This window comes from Vidua chalybeata, chromosome 1, assembly GCF_026979565.1.
Source record: "Vidua chalybeata isolate OUT-0048 chromosome 1, bVidCha1 merged haplotype, whole genome shotgun sequence".
In the NCBI taxonomy this organism is placed as follows: Eukaryota; Metazoa; Chordata; class Aves; order Passeriformes; family Viduidae; genus Vidua; species Vidua chalybeata.
In genome coordinates, this window is record NC_071530.1 from 76,825,801 (window position 1) to 76,847,152 (window position 21,352).

Sequence of the window (21,352 nt, forward strand, 5' to 3'; positions counted from 1 at the left end):
ATGAAAGTAAAACACACAGCACCTACAAAAGATTTTATGGTTTTGTAATAAACTTAGAACAAGTTGGAGCTTCATAACTGAGCCAACCCACCAAAAAATCATGACAGAGCTTGTGGAACTAGGTTCATCACTTATAACTGAAAAAGAACCTTTTAAAAATGCATATCTCCAGTCTTATCAGACAGAAAAAAATCATGAAATTGAAAATCACCCTGCTGTGACCTCATATGCTACGTCCTGTCTTTTATCCTCACAGAGCACTGGATTTCCTGAATATTCTCCTTTCTTTTCATAGTCTGACTATGCCAAGATCCTACTCTTCAGAGCAACCTCTCTCCCACAATGAGTTACATTGTGGGCTATTGATAGATCTTCCAGCCAGCTCTGCACAAAACACATGCCCAGTTAAAGCAGTCTGTCCTCATCAAAGCACTCAACAACAGAGCATTCTTTGCTCATACCTGCGAGCAGGACTTAAATATTAGGCAATAACATTATGGAGAAGGAAAAGAAGGAGAAATCTCAGCCAAGACTTTTAGTGGAATATAATATTATAAGCTATAAGGCAAATTGTTTCTGCTCTCTAAGCAACAGGTTAAAAGAAACATTTTGGTTGGCTTTTTTTAGCTAAAAAAATTATAATTTGAAGTTACTTTCAATAGGAAATACAGGCTAAATCTACAGCTAGTAAGTGTCTTTGCAGTTTTGCCCTTAAATAAGTAATTTTTAATATTAGCTTATATTATTCTGTATTATTTCTAAAGAAGAACATGAAACAATAGTGTCCCTAAGCATTAGGCAGTCTAAGCAGGCATGTTCATTCTTTTAAGGCATGTTTTATAGAAACTGAGTAAGCCTGTTTTTCAGTAGTGAAAGTCATTTCTACTCAAAGTAGAACTTATTCTATCTAAGGAATTAATTTCATTACCTATTTATAATAAGGATGATTTTAAAAAAATAGATTTTGTAGTTACAATAATTGAGTAGTAACAGTAGCAATTAACATTTATGTGTAATAGCCAACCATCACAAAACAATGAGCAAATTAAAAAAAAGAAAATACCAGGAAGAAGCTACTGTCTCCTTGATGTATTTAACAGCCATTATAGATACAGGTTCGCATCAGGAATATTGCATATTTTTATATCTATCACTTTCTCTCAGAAATTTTATAAATATAATTATCTGACATATATATCTTATTTCAGAATAACTGTTGAATAACATTTTTAAAACAAATAAGTAATTCTATAGATTAATGGAATGCAGTAGAAAAAAACCCATGAAAATCTAAGTAGAAACATGGTGGGTTAGATGTTAGGTGTTAGAACTGCTACCTTGGAATTCCAGAGGAAAAACTGTTTAGGAGAAAATGTCCATTGAGAGGCATTCCTGAAGAGCAAAGGAGTCCGGAAAAGCTGCATATTCTTCATGAAGGAATTCTTAAATTTGCAGGAGTAGGTATTCTCCATGTGCTGAAAAACAAGCTGGCAGGGAAGAAAATCATCCTGGTTCTGTAGAGAGCTTTGGCTGGAACGTTGCAATAATAGAGAGTTTACCAGCTCTGGAAGAAGGGGCAAGCAAGGACTAGAAGGACAGCAAGGATTTTTTTAAAGGATTTATTTTACTGGCTTGCCTTGCATAGTTCACTTTAGGGGATTACTTGTTGTCGCCCTGGTTATCAAGAGTTTTCTAAAGCCTTCTGAGTTTACATTCTTGTAGAGAACTTTCTCACACAACTTTCTGTAAACAACCTATTGTTTTGCATTCTTTCATAGAGGCGGAGAAATTTGATATACAGGTAGTTTGTCCAGTGTCGTTGGAGAGGTGGCACATTCATCCTCCAATCCACTGGCATCTTTTGAGAACTATAAAAGATTAGAGTCAGAAAAAATAAATTAGTCTCTTCATTGTGACCAAAGCTGTGGTGCGTCGTTTTTGCTTGTGTCATCTAGTGACAACTTGTACCTTTTCTTAATTTGCCCTGTGATTTCCACTAGAAAGATAGCCACTTCTAAGATAGCCAGTCTTGGTAATCACTTATATTGTTCTAAATTTCTAAGAAAGATCATTCCATTCCTTTCATGAACTATAACATAATAAAGAACATAAAATAAAATATTAAATTAGAATATATGATACAAATTTAGCTGAAATTAATTTAGTGAGAATTTGTCTTATCACTTACAAGCTGGCACCAGTATACACTACCACACACACACGCACACACACATAGAAAAACATATAGATTGTGATACTAAGATTACCAGGGAACACAGAAAAGAAAAACTAAATCCCTGTTAAATGTTATTGAACACAATCACTTCAAACTAACCTTTTAAATAGATTATTATTTCATTACTAGAATACATTGAAACAAAACCTAAATTTTCACTCCCACATAATATGACTGAAATGTTCTACACAGAAATTGCAATACATCTCTTTTGCCTAATTTTGATTCAGACAAGAATGTAACATTTTCTCCCACCACCCACTGTAATACATATTGTCAGACTGTGTAGAGGAAAGTAAAAAAAAAAGTGGAAGACTGATAGTTTGCTACATTTATCTGTATTTCACTCTATCCTCCTGTATGTTTGCTGCACAAGAACATGCTCAAGGACATGACCACTTAGAATCTCCTTTTAAGCACTAAAATGATACATTTTGTGAAAATGAATCATTTTCATATCATATGTAGTCTAAATACCACAAAAAAGACTAAGAAGACTTTCCTCTCTCAGGACTAAGGAACATGCCAAAGAATGTATCGGGAATAATTATTTTGAATAAAAAGAGGGCCAGGGTAAATTGATGAAAAGGTCTTAGGTTACATCAGAACACATCACTGGGAAAAAGAAGATAGTGCTGGGAGCTGAACTGGACTGGCTGTACTGGCTGGGTATTAAAATATGCAGAAAGCAAAGAAAATTTTTGTTTGACGAGACCAAAATAAGGAGGATAGAAACTATATCAATGAACAAGTACATGAGAAATTTAAAGGAAAGTTTGCATGGACTGGGGGAGAAAGAAAATATGCTCAAACTAGACTATGTGAGTAAAAAAGCAGACAAGAAGTTGGAGGAAGCAAAATGAGATTTCCAAAGTCTGAAAATTACTGAGGCAAGGAGTATGAGCCTGGGGTAAGAACTATAGCTGAAAAGAGACCAGATGGAAACCATTTATAAAAAGAGCATATCAGGGTAACATAGGAGGATTCTTACGTTCATCAGCACACATTTTATTTCTCAGACTTGAAGTAAAAAAAAAAAAAAACCAAAAACAAAAGCCAAAAATTCGACAAACGAAAAGTCTCTGTGACTTCATGAACACAAATTGCAGCATTTGGCATAGTTAGTCCCCTATTTCAGCAGTAGGGTTCCACGTGATGAAGTTTTCAGGTAAGATAGAGGGAAGGACATTAGAAGGAAGGTCAAACTGTAAACCAAACACTTTTAAAAGTCTTTATTATAAATGAAAAAATTAGAAGTCTAGCCTTAGTCCATTACTTTTTAAATGCAACCGATATTTATAAACACAAATACAGACCCATTTGTCATGTTTTAAACCCAGCTAGCAATCAAGCACCACACAACTGCCTACTCATTTCCCCTCCACTGGTTCAATGAGGAAGGGAATTGGAGGAGAAAAAGCAGAAAACCTCATGGATTGAGATAATGATAGTTTAATAGGGAAATCAAAAGCCATGCACACAAGTAAAGTAAAACAAAGGATTCATCCTCTACTTCCCACTAGCAGGCAGGTATTCAACCATCACCCAAAGATTCTGTCACAGGTAACAGTTACTCGAGCAGACAAATGCTATCATGCCAAATGATTCTCTATTGCTCTTTCTTCTCTCAGGTTTATATGCAGAGTATGATTCCATATGGTGTGGAATATCCTTTTGATCCTTTTTAGTCAGCTGTCCCAGCTGTGTCCTCTGTGCAACCCCAGCCTCTACACTGGGAGGGCAACACAAGAAGCAAAAGGCTGTGGCTCTATGTAAGCCATGCTCAGCAGTAACAAAAACATCTCTGTATTATACATGCTGTTTCCAGCACAATTTCAAAACATAGTCTAATATTAGTTTCCATGAAGACTATTAAATCTACCCCAAAACTATAATGTTTTATCTTTATTTACTGTGAAAGGCATACCAGAAAGTAAAATCATTCACCTTGGCTTTCAGGTCTATAGACTAAAGCATTTAGTCTTTTCATTTTTTTCTTCTGTTTCTAGGTATATAGTCTAATCATTTTCCAACTTTCTTTCTGATTTACTGTCACAGTTGGAGGTAAGTGGATGAGTTCATCTGTGCCATTTTCCCCTTCCAACTGCTCCTGATAGCTCTCAATGTTCTCATTAAACTCGATGCTTAGTCAGCTGCTCACTATCTTCAGATGACTCTTCTTTGCATTCATTCTCTTCACCTAGCAAGGTGGTAAAACATGGCACAAGTACAGCTGATGTACAAACTGCTGATAGAGGCAACTCCCTTCCTGAACATCCTAACTGTGAACATATGGTTCACAGTTTATAGTTTAACATTACTAGCTTGCTACCAAAGTGGTTGGAGATAAAAATGATTACAGCTTAATTAGACTATATTTAAATTTTTGTCCTGGAGAACGAACAGAAGCTACATCTTGATTTCTCCTAGTAACAATAACAGAAGTTGCAGCTGCTTCTATTTTTACAGCCAAAGAAACTATTTTGATAATTTAATAGGATATTCCACATAACAGAGAATATGTTCAACTAGTAATAGCTGAACTATTGCAACTTCTAATTGATTTAGAATATATTGTTTATTAAAAAAATAGTGACAGTTTAAAGAAGATGTCAGCTTATTAATGTTCATTCATGTTTTAATTAGCATCTATAGATGCCTGCTCTGTGTAAACTAGAACTTCGATCCATGCTGTAAAAAATAGTCCTCCTAACTGAGAAGTTGAATAGGACCATGCAGAGACTATCTGTATTAAAAAGATTTTTACAACTGGAACAGTGGGACTTCTTTGCCTTTTATCAATATTTAATCTCTGAAATCTATTAGGGGCCTAGCTGGATAAAATATAATGCTTGTGATACACTGTGAAAACAGGTTAATGATTTTTCTCAGCTTTAAAATTTATTTCCTCGGACAATAACTCAATGTATCATGAAAAGCACCCTATACTGTCCAGTTTAATTCTCACTGTCATTAGTGTACTGTAGATCAAGGGGATGATTCAAAAAGAAAAATGGCTCGAACACTCACAGGCACTCATCTGGGGACAAACCTTCCCCAAAGAGGAAGGATGATTTTGCAAGTTTCTTTGGAGAGATGACAGCATACTAGGCGTGCAGGATAGAAGTGGTGACTTCATACATACCTGAGCTGCTGCACTCAGAGAAGGCTAATGGCCTTGACAGGATACAGATTTCTCAGATTTATCTAATTCCACGGAGATTGTTTTAAGATTTTATTGGGACTACTATTTTTAACACCTTCAGAAAGCTATTTTTTGCCATTCTAATGTAAATTTATAATTACTCTTCAGTGCTCAAAAACTTTATGTTTGTATAGCAAAAAAAAAGAAACATCAGAAGAGTTTAAGACTGTGACTGTGTGACTGTAACCTGATGCCAAAAAACAACAACAACAAAAAAACACAAAAAAAAAACAACAACAAAAAAAAAAAAAAAAAAAAAAAAACACCAAAAAAAACAAACCAACCAACCAAAAGAAAACCATACCACTGAAAACCAAAAGACCAAACCCAATTTTTTTTTAGTGGCTAGTTTCTGAAACATTTTACACAATAGTATTTAAATAAAGACATCTTTCTTAAATTATGTTTTTAGAGCGATAGAAAGGAAATCACATTCTCACCCAAAATAGCCATATAGAATTAATATGGAATTAACTTCAAAACTACTGTATTTTTGTGGAGTCTTGAGAAATAGAATGCTGAAAATTTTGAGAAGGATATCATCATGTGACATCATTGGAGCATATGAAAAAAACACATCTTAAGAAAAGATCAAACCATATATGGCAAATTTTTAGTCTTACCATTTAATGCACTGTATAAAATGACTCAAAGGTTATAGCAGTGAAAATGGGATAAGACTATGTCTGGAACAAAAGTTAGAATTGAAAATATATGCTCCTATCTTGTTTGAAAAATCAGATGTTTGAAAAAAAATCAGAGGAGCTACTTTGGCTTCACATTAGCTAACTTCAATAGACACAGTGTTTTCTCCTGTGTAACATTTTGGTTAATACCCATGGAAAATAAAGAAGGGATTTAGCTATAATTAGTTTCACTGAGCAGTAAATATGAATTCTTGTGTCATTTTATGAGAGTTTGAGTCACCATTTTTTATCTCCTATGAGGAAAGAAAAAAATTATATACTGCATTTTCATAGCTGGTGTATTGCTTTGCAGAAACATTTTTATTTCAATTACTCTATATTTATTTGAAAGGATTTTATTCTCAGAACTGACCATTATCTGTTCAGTTTGGTTTTGAGATCAATCAGCTTGCATTCCTAGCTACACTGAGTTTTCCCCTGGATACCATTTAGTACAAGCTCCCTCCAGTTCCAATCCAAGAAAAGGTTTCAAGGTTGTCTCCTAGGACAGGCTTTGCATTCACCTTTTTTATCAAGTTTCATTAATGCAGAAAACAGTAGTAAGGTGAAAAATAAATATTTATGACTGAAATTCTAATTTTTTTCTCCCTCAAAATGTTGAGAAAAGCACATAAAAGCATAAAAGATAGAAGCAATACTTGTTTACAGTCCTGTAGAAGAGAATAACATGGAGTGGAATGGAATGGAATGGAATGGAATGGAATAGAAATAGAATAGAATAGAATAGAATAGAATAGAATAGAATAGAATAGAATAGAATAGAATAGAATAGAATAGAATAGTTTGGAAGGGACCTAAAATGATCGTTTAGTCCAATTGCTGACCAAAAGCTAGAGCATGTTATAAAGGGCATTATCCAAATGCTGGTTCAACACTGACACGCTTGGAGCATTGACCACCTCTCCAGTGTTTGACCACCCTCTTAGTAAAAAAATGCTTTCTAAGGTTCAGTCAAAACCTTGTCTGGTGCACCTTTGAACCATTTCCATTTCCACAAATGCTGTCACTGGATATAAAGGAGAAGAGATCAGAGCATCCATCTCCACATCCTGTCCTCAGTAAGCAATAAGGTGATGCCTCAGCCTCCTTTTCTCCAAACAAAGTGAATCCAAAGTCCTCAACTCCTTCCCACAGCATATTTCTTCCAGCCCTTTCACCAGCTTTGCTGCCCTTTGTGCCAGACCTTTACATCAGCCTGAAATGCTGGAACCCAAAACTATATACAGTACTCCTCCCACGTTTCCCCACAACCCCAGCCTCCCAAACAGTGTGGCAGCATGGGAAAGAAAAAAGGACTTGCTGTTGTGCAAGCACTGTTAAGCAGTATCTAAAACATCCCTGAATTATCAATAACAGTCCCAGCACAAATCCAAAACATAGCCCCATGCCAGCCACTCTGAAGAAAATTAACTCTATTGCAGTCAAAACCAGCATACAACTTCATGAGATAATCTGTGTTTTGGCCTTGCCCAACACGTTTTAAAAGTAATTTACTTCATTTCCTTTGGTGTTTCAAAAAAACAAAATCAATGTAAGCAAAAAGAGAAAAAAAAAAAAACAACAAACTGATGAATAGCATTTATTTTCCCCAGTTTTCACCATGGAATTTAATTGTCTCCCCAACCTGTATTTCTTTTTTCATTTTAACCCCGTCATAAAAAATAAAAATAAAGAAAAAAAATCAGAAAGCATAAAACCCAGAAACAAAGCAAAACTGAGATTAAAAGATTCTATAAAGATAGGAACCATCTGTTACACATGCACAGTTCACTCTGATCATTAGAACATGTCTTGCCTCCCAAGACTTGAATGACCTTATCAAGCATTTACATCCTCCATGGAGCTATAAGAAAATAAGAATTCTATGCCTCAGAAAGATCTTATGAAAAACACAATTCCTGACTAAACAAGCAAACAAGGAAAAGCTTATTTTCCCAATTCACTGGTCATTGTTAAAAGAGATTTTGATTTTGGTGTTGGGTTCTTTTTTTTCTTCCCTTCAACTCATATGTAGATTTATAACTGACATATAGATACCCAGTTCTGCTCCACTGAATGATATCCATATGAAAAGGGATATATAAGCAAATAAAATTATTTTACACATGGGTATGGACAAACTTCAAATTCATTGCCACTTTCAACAGAAGCAATACATTCTGTTGCTAAAAATATTGGGGATGTTTTTTTCTTTAAAAAAATTACTGCCTCTGTTGTGACTACAATTCACTGTAAAATGCCTACAGCTGCTGAGGAATATACTGTTATCTAAATGTTGCATTACAGTGAAGTTTCTTTCAAATTTTGATGCTCTTGGGTTTCACACTAGCCAGAAGGCAGTTTCAGTGCAGAGCAGCAGATCACAGAATGTGATTCTGCTTCTAGATCTTATATCACCTGGTATAAAAGCCCACACCATACAGTTTCTTTACAACATTCTTAACTGAAAGATACCAAACCTTCTCCTATAGCAAAATGATCCATGCAATGTAGTTTGTATGACTATTTAATCCAATGTCAGGCTAGTAAAATTGATAAAATTATCTGTTATTTCCAAAGACCAGTCTATTTCATGTAAATAGAGCTTCCTAGTGGAAGCTTTTATGTGAAAATGAACATTTTTAATGTAACCCCTATTCTAAATTATGGATACCAGCTCTGACAAAAAAAACTCTCTGTGGCCTCAGCAGGCAATTACTACCACATTTAATGGTAATGTCCTTCTAAGGTTTAGTATCAGTGTCAAAAATGGCAGTGTTAACCAAGATACTTATAAGTAGACCACATTGCTAAAATACAGGGTAGCCTGAGAACAGTAAGGTAATTCTAGCTTGCTCTATAAGGGAATGTGACAAATTTCATGCATCTGTTATTTCTCAAAGTGATCATGTGGAAGAGGACCCTTGTTATATATGTTCTTTCTTCCATGCCTCTCCTTACTTCACTCTGTGAACTGGCAAGGCAGATGATGAGGATAAACTTGCTCTGCATACTGGCATATAAAACCTCTGCCCCCTGTCCTTTGCTCATGCCTACCCTATCCTTCATTCTTCAGCTATTAAATGGGTATTATTTTTCCATGTTTACTGTTACTTTCTGACAGATTCAAAGGGACTGCTTTTACTACAATGAGGACAATTGCTTTATTAGGGAGTGGTAATAACTTTTTAGAACAGTAAAATGACAGTGGTGTGTTATCCAGAAACAAACAATGCAGGCAGAGTGATTGGCCAAAACTAAAGACCTATGTCTTACACCAGTTATCAATAAGTAGTAAAATGAGGCTCCTGTTAGAATATATGATGTCTTCATGGATTATTCTAGGAAAAAAACCCTAACAATGTATGCACAAAAGCATACTGAAGCTAGAGGGAAGTCATTAAAGTACACCTAATTACTTTAATTTTGAGCTTTGTACTCAGAACTGGTATGGCTTTCTTAATACAGAACATATTTAAAGCTTTTATTATTTATTCATGCTATAGGATGGTCCTTCAGAGTCTTCTTAGAATTCACAAAAGGCTGCTTGTTAAACAAGAAGCAATAAACCTACTGATCTCTAAAGAGGGAGAGGATACACAGACTGTCACTAAACACATCAAAAAGAAGCTAAATCCAAAAGCTAATTAAATAAGTGTCTACAGATAAACAGAGGCAGACTAAACTATATTTCAGAATAAAATCTCTATGTAGTGCATTCATTACTTCAATGTATGTGTTACCTGAATAAATATAACATTCTTCAGACTCCATTCATTTTCTGTTTGTAGCATTGCATGCTACAAACTGAGTTAATTATCATTGCTCCATATCCCTGCAAATATCCCCAGGAAAGTATCTGAGGTTTTCATTCAGTGCCAGAGGACTACAAAAAAGAGGGCTGGTAGAATAGCTGTTTTTGGATTGTTATCAGAAATACTTTGACAAATCAAAGCATTAATCCTGCTTATTGCTTTTCACTCTTGGGCACCACATTTCACCTCTGGATGAAGATTTGATCCATAGGCTTTTAAAAATCTATTAATTCAAACTTACTTAATGTGCAGTCATAAAGTTTTTCTGTCTGTTTCGTTTGTTCTTTTAGTAGAAACTTTTTCTATTAGAGAAACTCTGGAACAAAAGGTTGCCATTGCATCAAAGGCTTCGGGTCATGACTCTGTCTGCTTGCAAAAAGATATTTAAATTGCATTTTTCCTCAGAAAAGATAATACTTACATGCACTTAAAGGAGTCCAAAAGCTAGACCTTCAAAGAAAAGCTAGACTTTCAAAGTGCATCTTTGGACTGGTGGTAGTGTTACAGAAATCTTCAGATTTAATATTACAATACTTCAAGAAGAGTTACTGTGATTTACTTTCAGCACACTTCCTAATTTTTTTCAGAGAAATGGGCACTTCGAAAGAGAAAGTAAAATCCTATACATGCAGGTAGCTCTTTTTTGTTGGTGTTGGTATTTGTTTTTTTGGTTTTTTGCTTGTTTGTTTTTCTTCTTCATCATTCATTGCCCATTTCCTTAGGACCACTTATTCCCATTTGTGAAAACTCCAAAACAGCACCTTGGCCATTCAGAGAAAAATTCAAAATTGTCAGTTCTCCATTTCATGGCATAAAATCATAAATCTGATATTTATTAGGAATGCAAATATTTTCTTTTATAGTGAATGCAGCTTCAGTACATGGTATTGAATGTAAGCAGAAGGCATGGAATGACTAAAAATGTAGCCTATATTCAGAGATGAACAAGGCTAACAAAATATTTATAGATTCAAAGAAGCTTTAGGAAAATGTAGCCTTTATTCAGAGATGAGCAAGGCTAGCAAAATATTTATAGATTTTAGGAAGTTTAAGGAAAAAAGCTTTGAAATAAAAAGTAAAGAAGCACTCTTAAGCAACTATATAAATTGTACTGTATTTGATAAAAATTGATCTTTAAAGCGGAGAACAGTAGTATAGAAGAGTAACCCAGTAGCAAATAGGGTGTGAAAGCCAAAGCAGTTTTGCCAGGTTTGGAAATTGCTGCAATTTAATGACATTCCAGCAGAACCTCAATAGATCTAAGATTTTGTTCTGGTGAGGTGTACCAACAGAAGAAACAGAAACTGTACACATGTATTGCAGCAGTTAAGCAACACCTTCATTCCCAAGAAGCTGCTCTGAATATTATTCTGACTGAAATGTAATTCTTCATCCCATAATACTGCTCCTTCTTAACTATTGATATGTTGTTGGTTCCTTAGCATTTTGAAAGGTTGATCACTGATTGCTTTGTACATATTACAGCAGAAAATGAAGGCTGGATAGGACATATATTTTTATACCATTTTATTTTATACCATCCTTCTATTGTTTATTTGGTGAATAAACTTCATCAAGTACCAATACAGCATATCTTAGGTCACAGATCCTACTGCTTTTCACTTACATTAGTAGGGCTATCCAAAATTACTCCAGTTTACTGTTTTATAATATGTACTGTACTATTTTCCCATTTGTCTCTACTTTATTGTGTTGAAATGTCTCTCTTGTCTTTCTTGGCTGAGAATCATTCATACAGTTGAATTGAGAAAACAAGAGTCAACAGACATCCACACACCTATAATCATGATGTTCTGATGACACAGAGAAGCCGTGCAATGAGAGTGACTCAGTTAGTTCAGCAAACTAGAGACTGTAGAGACTGTAAATAGCATATAGTAACAGATTTTAGTCAAGTAAGTTAGGAAAGTACTTGTAAAGCACATGAAAATACCTGATATTGGAATAAAATTATGGTTATTTCATCACTGGAAGAGCATGAAAAGTATCATAATTTCCACAGGAATGTTTTTCAGTGAACCATAAAATTACCTAATCAACACACAAGAAAGAAAATAAAAGCTAAAATGTTTAGCATGTTGTATCAAAGCCTGGAGAGAGAAATTTTAATCCCTCTCCCCAGATGGTTAACATAAATTACCTTAAATAAAAATAATTTGTATTGAAAAAAATATGTCAAAATGGGATATCATAAATTGTATTAACTGCAAAGTTCACACTTTCAGCCCATCAAGACTTCTAAAAAATTCTCACTGTTGATATAGCTGGGATGAAATCTCTCCTACATACAGCAGCACAGGAAGGACAGAAAAAGAACCCAAATGCAATTTTGTTGAAATATATGAGAAATCCTTGCTTATTCACTTCGAAAAGACCATGATTAAGAACAACATTCTGTCAGACCCAAAGGGGAAAAATATCTATAATACTGCTTTTATAAAGTATACTGCTGCTGTTTCCCCATTAAATACGTTGCAAATATAACTCTTCCTCTGTGATATGAAGGTGAAAATTAGCTTTCATGTCAGTGCTACTAAATCAGAGTAGACTTGTAGCAAGCATAGAATGTCCAAAAACTTAATTAGTTTGCTTACTATTAATTGAAAATACCAAAGGAAATGGGTTTCCAGTGACAGACCTCTAAATTTCCAAAGTCTCTGCAGTTCTACTGTATCGACAAATTCTGCCAAGTTCTGCAGTGCCCCCAGTTCAAAAAAGCTTAAGATAGAGAGTTTGTTAATGGGCATTTTGGAAGATTTGTCATTACTTAGTATATATTACAACAGAAAATGAAGGCACGTGGAAAATAAGGTAGTGACTGGGGACAGTCACTGTGGCTTCAGCAAGGAAAAGTCATGCCTGGCAAATTTGCTGGCTTTCTACAATGGGACTGGAACATTGGTGGATGAGAAAAGAGAAATTGACCTTGTTTATCTGGTCTTGTGCAAAGCATTTGATGCTGTCCTGCTTGCCATCCTTGTCCCTAAAGACACATGGATTTGACAGATGGGACACATAGTAGGTAAGAAATTTGCTGCATGGTTATCCTCAAAGATTTGCAGTCAATGGCTTGATATCCAAGTAGAGACCAACAATAAGTGGTGTTCCTTCCGGCATTGATATGAGGATCAGAACCATTTAACATCTTTGTCAGTGACATGTACAGTGGGATCAAGTGCATTCTCAGTAAATTTGCTGATGACACCAAGCTGTGTGGTGCAGTCCACATGGTGGAAGGAAGGGATGCAAAATCCAGAGGGACCTTGAAAGTAACTGAAGAGACATTACAAGACAGATGGAGAGAAACTTTACAAAGGTGTCCTATAGTGGTAGGACAAAGGGGAATGGCTTAAAACTGAAAGAGGGTAGATTGACATGGGATACCAGGAAGAAATTCTTCACTGTGAGGATGCTGACGCACTGGAAGAAGTTGCCCTGAGAAGCTGTGGATGCCCCATCCTTGGAAGCATTAAAGGAAAGGTTAGATGGAGCTTTGAGCAAACAGGTCTAGTGGAAGGAGTCCCTGCCCATAGCAGGGGTGTTGAAACTAGACAATCTTTAAAGTCACTTTCAACCCAAAGAATTTAATGATTCTATGATAGAGGACCTTCTTCAGGAGGAAATGTAAAAATATGACAAACATCTGCTGTTTAAGCATAGGAAGGTTACTGACAATTGTGTGAGGTCCTTTATCAAAAATGAATAACCTATTGAGAAAATGAAAAAGATTCAAAGTTGAAAATATGCTTAAAAAAGGCAAATTGGGAAATTTCTTCACTTGTTTACAGCACAACAATTCATTAGGAGAATGCTTATTTTTCTGAAGCAGCTACCAGTTTGCTGGTAATGGTTCCCAGGTGAGTAGGAAGCAGACTGAATTCTACATTAAGAGAAAGCAGTTAAAAGTGATGCCATGGTGAAATGGTTTCTACACAAGAACAGTATTCACATTAGATAATAAAACACCGTGTGATCAAAATAGAGCTGAATGCATTTAAACCTGGTTAAGCCATAATTGGTCTGTATTAAGACAACTTGTATTCTTTTTGAATGTCAGTCTTTCTCTATTATAAATTCAAACTGATGGAAGTAATGAAACCAAGTTTTTTTCAGATGATAGATATTAACACATAATTGAAAATTAAACAACAAGTTTTAATATTGCTTCTGAAATATGCCCCTTCCCCATGCTGTACCCTCCTCAGCATGCTGTAAATTATAAGGTTTTTTTTAAGTCTTTTAGTTCTTATACAAAAATCTGGAGAGGCCCTTAATATTTTTCTGTCTTCTAACAGGCTAAATGTGAACCTTAATTATATATCATGGAATCATAGAATCATAGAATCATAGAATCAATGTCCTGCATTGGTCCCTTCCAATGCAGGACAAAAATCATCTAGTTCCAAAATCTAGTAACCAAGAATCACCTAGTTCCAAACCCCCCTACTACAGACAGAAAGCCTTCCACTAGATCACGTTACTCAGAGCCCCATTCAGCTTGGTCTTGAATGCCTCCAGGGATGAGGAGTCCACAACCTCTTGGGGTTTTAGTGCATCACCACCCATACAGTAAAAATGAATTCATAATATTTAATCTCAATCTATTCACCTTCATCCTGAAGTCATTGCCCCTTGTTCTATGACTACATGCCCTTGTGAAAAATTCCCTCTGCACATTACTTGTAGGCCTCCTTCAGGTACAGGAAGGCTGCTATATAGTCACTCTGAAGCCTTCTCTTTTCCTGAACAACCCCAATGCTTTCAGCCTGTCTTTATAGGAGAGGTGCTTGCAGCCCTAGGATCAACTTAGTGGCCCTCCTCTGGAATCATTCCAATAGGTCCAAGTCTTTCTTATGTTGACCCTACTCAATAATTTCATTTAAGCTCATACTTGTTATTAATCTTCCAGTATCTGCTTAAATCACTCTAAAGTGACCTAAAGATCAAGGAGATGCAACAAGTGCCTTTAGATAAACATAACTTAAACAATGCAGACTTAGGTGGGATATCAGATATCTAAATTAGGTTCTGAGACAGGAAGCAAAGATGTCATGTGATGCTCAAAACAATTAAGTCAGTTAAAAGGCCAAATTACAAATACAAGAGTGAGAGTTATTTTCAATTTTCAATTCTTTATAGGGTGTTTATATTTACTCTAGAATTATACAATATATGGGCCCAGATAAAAGTATCATAATTCATTCACAGGTAGCTTATAAAAAGGCATTAATCTCAGTATATTCACTGAATAGTAGTTGAGCACCATTTCCCAGGTGCACTATTCAAGTGCACTATTATGTTCGGGCGTATTTTCAGAGCATTGTCGCTTTCCTTCCAAATAGAAAACTGTTTTAGAATTCTAACTATGTAGCATTAACATGTATTTAACTTATTCTGAAAAAGCATGACCTCTAAAGAATGAAGTTATTCATCCTTATTATTACTATCTATTATGTTCCATCAGGTCATCACACAGGTATTTTATTTTGATACCATGAATATGAACCAGGATTCATATTACTCTGAAATGTTTACCGCACCATATATTCTATTTTATCAATTTAGCAATGGCTAGACTTTTGGAAATAAAATGTATTGTTTGCTTCATGTAAAGTTTAAGGTCTCAAGTCAGCAATGATCTAAGAGCTATGGCACCAATTCAATGGCAACAAATGAGAAACTCTCATTTGGGAATATATAGGGACAAGCTATGAAAGGGGAGTAATAATATTTAAAATGAAAGTTTGAAACAGAAAAAACAATCCTTAATAACAAAATCAGATTATTATTTATATTTTTTAGGCTAATATATGTTTTGACTTCCAGAGACTTTTAACACAAGACAATCAAAAAGAATGCAATTATTTTTATGACTGTTTATTTCACTGAGCTGAACTGTAGCTCTAAGGAATGCTTAGCACTTGGCTGTTATGTCTGAGGGCAGTTTGGACCACCTTGGATTATATTATGATTCTGATTGTAATGCTTTCCCTTGCTTCAAGGCTGGGAAACTTCCATATTATACTTACAAGATCTTCAGCTTGGTAGAAATTATGGAAGTATTTTTGCAATTGTATTGAACATAATACACACAAGCAATTCACTGTCGGTATTTTCAGTGCCTTCATTAAATTGAAGAATCTCCTAGAAATTCAAAATTCTGCCAGCCATGCTATATACTGTGAAAATAGTTTGCCTTCTTCTAGTAATTCTACATGTTAATCTAATTTTCAGTAGTGTTAATCTAATTTTCAGCAGTATTCATCTATTTACTGGTTTTGTAAAGCTAGCTGCTTTGTGGGGTTTCTCATCTGGTTTATATTTAACATGGAAGCACACAGGTGTTTAGGTTCTACTTCAGGTATTATACAATTTGAATGCAAACAGGAAAAGCATCACTGGAGCCAGAAAGAACAGCCAAGTAGTTCCAATTCAGGCAAATTACTCAAGATGAAACAGCCCTGAGGTGATGTTGTTTTTGAATTCTTTACAGGGCTCTCTAAAGTGACAGGTGCCTGCAGGCCTATAAATTAGCAAACTTGGATCTGCTTCTTGGAAAATCACAATTTGTGCCTTCTTGTAGTCTAGTCTCAAGAAAAAAATAATGCATATTCAGCTACTCAAATGGAAAGTTGTAAGTCTTTGAAAGGACCAAATCACAGGCTGCAGTGACCACCATAGTTTTTAAAGCTTCTCTGCTGCATCATCGACTTCTTAAGTTTGCTATTCTCTTTTTTTTGTCATTCTATATATTGAATTAAGTGAAACAGGTAAAACTCCAAAACCACTTTCCTTGAATTTGAACTAGGCTTAAATATGAGTAATGTGTACACCTGTTGTATGCAAGTTTGTGCTTATAGGAGATATCCATAGAAATATATTAAAGTGATTCTACTTTAGTATTTTTAAGACCGTATAAGGCATAGTATGGCGCTGCAATTTCTGAAAGTTTGCTTAGGTCAAGTACAAGGAACTCTTACTCCTCCTAGCCATAAGACTAAATCACCAGATTTGTGTCTGTAAGACACAAAAGTTTCAATAGATGACACTTAAACTTTGTTTTTGAATGCTGCTACAAAAAGTGGCCCTGGCCCAGCCACACCAGCCAAAATGTCTCCTACTGGCTCAAGTCGGCATTAACCTACTTGAGGCCTCACCTGGACATAGCTGTCCCGCAGGATTCTAAGATCTTTTAACTTCCATGCCTCCATGGTTTTTTTCTGAGAAAAAGTACTTTAACATATCTTTCTTAACTTTATTTGTGTTGGATGGGTAAACCTATCAGGCAGCTCAGGAATACTAGAATTTCACCACCTGTTGCCACAGTTTAGCAATTTTAGATAGCTTCATATAAATGTAGATAAAAAGCCCCTTATAATAAAGTATCATTACAGTAGAGTTCTTCTTCAGTAAGCCAAAAGTCCTAACACATTTAGTGTTGTTTTACACCCATTTGTTTTGTCTGCGAGCAAATCAGAGCAATGAGTGTGCCTAACTGTTGTAGGTTGGGTTGGTTTAGTCAGGGATTTTATTAATGTTAGTTAGGTTGGTTCTCTTTACCCCTATTTTCTCTCACAATGGTTTGCTCCAAGTTGTTTACCACGGGAGCTCTTGTCACTCAGACATGTCAATCTTCTCACCTCACATAGTTTTCTGTCAGTCAGGGGTTGTCACTCCTTGTTGGGGTGTCAGTCTTGTAGCCACTCCCTGATTCTTCATGAAAGTTCTGTATCAGTCACCCCACCTTAGCAATGCTATTTGTCCCAGAGTGCTGTACCCACCTCTGTTATGTTCCCGTTGGTTGTTAGGTTCTATGTCACTCCCCTGTCATCTGTCCCTATAGGGCGAGGCAGGTTTCCACCCCTGTCTGCCCAGCCCCTACTAAATCTAATGCATTCTTTTGTCCCGTTGCCATTTTGCCTTGCATTGCACTGAGGGCGATTCACTCCGACCACGCATGGGGGAATAAATGTTCTCAGGCCTGCAAGCAAAGTGTCCTTTTCTTGTCCCTTCGCTTCGTCTCAGCGTGAAGCTACCAAAGCTGCGTTACCCACGCCGGAGTGCTCAACACTGCCGAGGAGGCAAACACCATAACCCATAGAGCCTATGGCGGCTATGGTCTCACAAAGGCAGCGCTAGCTGGGGCTTTTTGAGTGCTTGAGGTTGTAGCAGGTACCCGCCGTACCTACCTTTGCTCAAAAGTCAACATCTTCAGAAGAAATTTTATCTGAAAAATTGAGGAAAAGTGCTTTACCTATTTCATATAAGCTAATATTGATTGTTGGTCAATAAAAATATTTTTTTAAGGAAAGGGCAAGTCTATTATTGTAAGCCAAGCATAACATGGAAATAACATGGAAATAACTCTGGGCATAAATGTCTCAAAACTTCTGTATGTACAGGAAGTATTTCCAAATGGCCATTTCAAAAGCTGAAATATTAGCATGAATTAAAAATCTAAAAGAAGAAGAAAGAAGAGGATCTATGGGATACACACTCTTTGGAACTAATTCAATATTTCTAAAGTAATTAGAATGTCTCCTCTATTGGAAAGCAAAGCATGCTAAGCTACCTTGGCACTCTATTAGGAATGAGCATATAATCAGGTACAATAAAACTGAAAAAAAGCTTTATTAAGGATTCCAAATATGAAATATAGAAATAGACTGTAGTGTCATGTGCAGGGATTACCAAAAAAAAGTCTGCTTCTTCTACTGCAGACATTTTCATCATAATTAAATATTTATTTTCTTAATTGAAAATTTCCAAGGAATCTTTCCAATCTTTCTTCAATGTGGTAGAAAATACCTAGTTTGATTTCTCTTAGTATTTCAAAACACTTTAGTGGGACTTTTCTGTTCTAACCATATGGCATAAGTATGAATACTTCCAAATTCTTTTTACAATTGAATTCACAATAAGTTGAATAGATGAGTACATGATTAGTTGTTTTTTTTTTTCCCAAACTTTTTTTCAAAATACTAGACTTTTATTTGTCTTTCATTCATTTTATATCTGTAAAATAGCTGTAGCTTCTCAGAAAACATAGGTATTTGAGGAAGCATTTTATGGCTTGACTTAATTAAGAAGCTGCTGCAACTACAAAAAACAGTTACAAAACTGCCAAACACAAAAGAGAGCATGTGGTGAAGACCATGGTGAGGTGGGCTGCCCTGTGCAGCCCATGGAGGCTAATGGTGGAACAGGTATCCAACTGAAGACCTTGGAGGACCCCATGTTCTAGCAGGTGGGTGAATGAAGGAAGCCATGGGAAGTCCACGATGGAGCAGATTCCTGACAGGACCTGTGGCCTGGTGGAGAGATAGGATCACATACTGGAACAAGTTTGCTGCCAGCACTTGTGACTCTTGAGGAACCCATGCTGGATCAGTTTGTGAATAACTGCAATCAGTGGGAAGGACCCCTGTTATAGAAGCGCAGGTAGAAATGTCTCCTAAAGAGGGACCTCATGCTGGAGCATGGGGAGAATATGAGGAAGGAGGGGTGGATTAGACAGCATGTAATGAACTGACCACAACCTCGATTTCCCATGCATGTGTGCCACTTGGGGGATAATGTGGGGGATAATGGTAGAGAAGTCAGAAGTGCAGCTGAGCCCAGGAAGAAGGGAAGGATGGGAGGAAAGTGTTTTAAGTTTTGATTTTACACCTTATTGTTCTGCTTTGATTTGCTTGATAATAAACTAAATTAATTTCCTTAAGTTTGTTTTGCCCATGACAGTAATTGCTGAGTGATCTCTCCTTATCTCAACCACTGAGCTTTTCATTGTATTTTCTCTCTCCTGTGGAATTTAGAATGGGAGTGAGTGGCTTTGGTGGGCATGTGATGTCCAACCAGGGTCAAACCATGACACTCCTTAAAAGATTTCTGTAGGGTAATGGTAGCTTAATTAGATCCCATAACAATCAGTGGTGTTTGAGAGATCTAAAGTATTACTGTAGGTTGGTGAACAGTTAATCTTGTTTCTCCAGCTGAAAATTCTTTTAAAATAAATATTTTACCCCCAGAGGATTACATGCAACCATTCAAGATGTTCCTTAAAGTGTGTTTGTAAATTATTGATAAATATTTGTGTAACAGCCTGTTTCTATCCATCCTACCATTTGCATATAGACAATACACCAATATGCAGTCCTTTGCAGCTTTTTTTCAGAGATCAGTGCAAAGAAGTGACACCAAGCAGGGAACAAGGACAAATTGACAAATTTGTATGGAAGTTGAGAACAAATCTTAATTTCTTGTCAAAAAATATTTATCTTTCTACTTTTTTTTTTTTTTTTTTATGTAGAGGCAGTTTATTATCTGTTTTTTTTTTTTTTTTTTTTTTTTTTTTTGTCACAGCTGCTTGGCTGTAGGCTTCAATTTAGCACTGCACCACTACTTCATAATAGCCCTCCAGCAGACCTAGCTGAACACAGATACCAATCTCAACAGATCTAGCTGAAACAGGAGAGAAAAAGAGTAACTTCCAGACCAAAGTGATCCCTGTCTCAAAGACTATAAACAACAAGCTAGTTTCAAGAGCCAAAGAAGAGTAACAAGAAGGAAATCAAAGCCAAATGAGGACCAAAATACTGTATTGCACCCATTATGATACCTTTCCAATATGGTTGCCCATGGACTACATTCTACTGTGAGAAGTAGGGGACATAAAACTTGTAAAGTATCTTACTATTTCTCAGCTGCTATGATAGCTCGCTAGGATCACAAGAAACTTGAAAGTTGCCATAATTTACATTTAAGGTAATTAAATTCAGTGTATTCATTCAGGTCCTTCCTAATACCCTTATACACATTATGTGCTACTCCTCTGTAGCAAAGGTGATAGCTTCTCTGTTATATCCTCCTTGATGTTGGAACTGAAATACATGAATAACAAGATGCCCAGTATTTTAGCAGTGACAAGCCTTGCTACCTTCCATTCAAAAGGCAGATGTTCTCTAAAAATATTTTACTTTTGAAACAGTTCTTTTTCCATGTTCATATCAGACAGTCAGCAAAAGCCATGGTATTGCTGCATTCAAACATATCTTCATGTTGAAAGTTTCAATTCACCTGAAGAAGTAGGCGTCTGATACTAATATTCCACAACATTAAAGATTTTTAAAAATCTACGAGTCAGCGGTGTGACTAAAACAAAATATTTCCCCACACCTTTTTCCCCAGTACATTATAAATATTTTTTAGTTTAAAGCACAAAAATAGAAAGAAGAAAGAATAATCCTGTAATTACAAGAAAATTACTAGTTTAATCTAGCAATTTTTGTTGTTTAAACTTTATTGTTTTCCATTCTCACCCTCCCACATTTCATCTCAGAAAGGACAGAGACCCTATTCAATCCTCAGAAACACAGATATTAATTGTAAT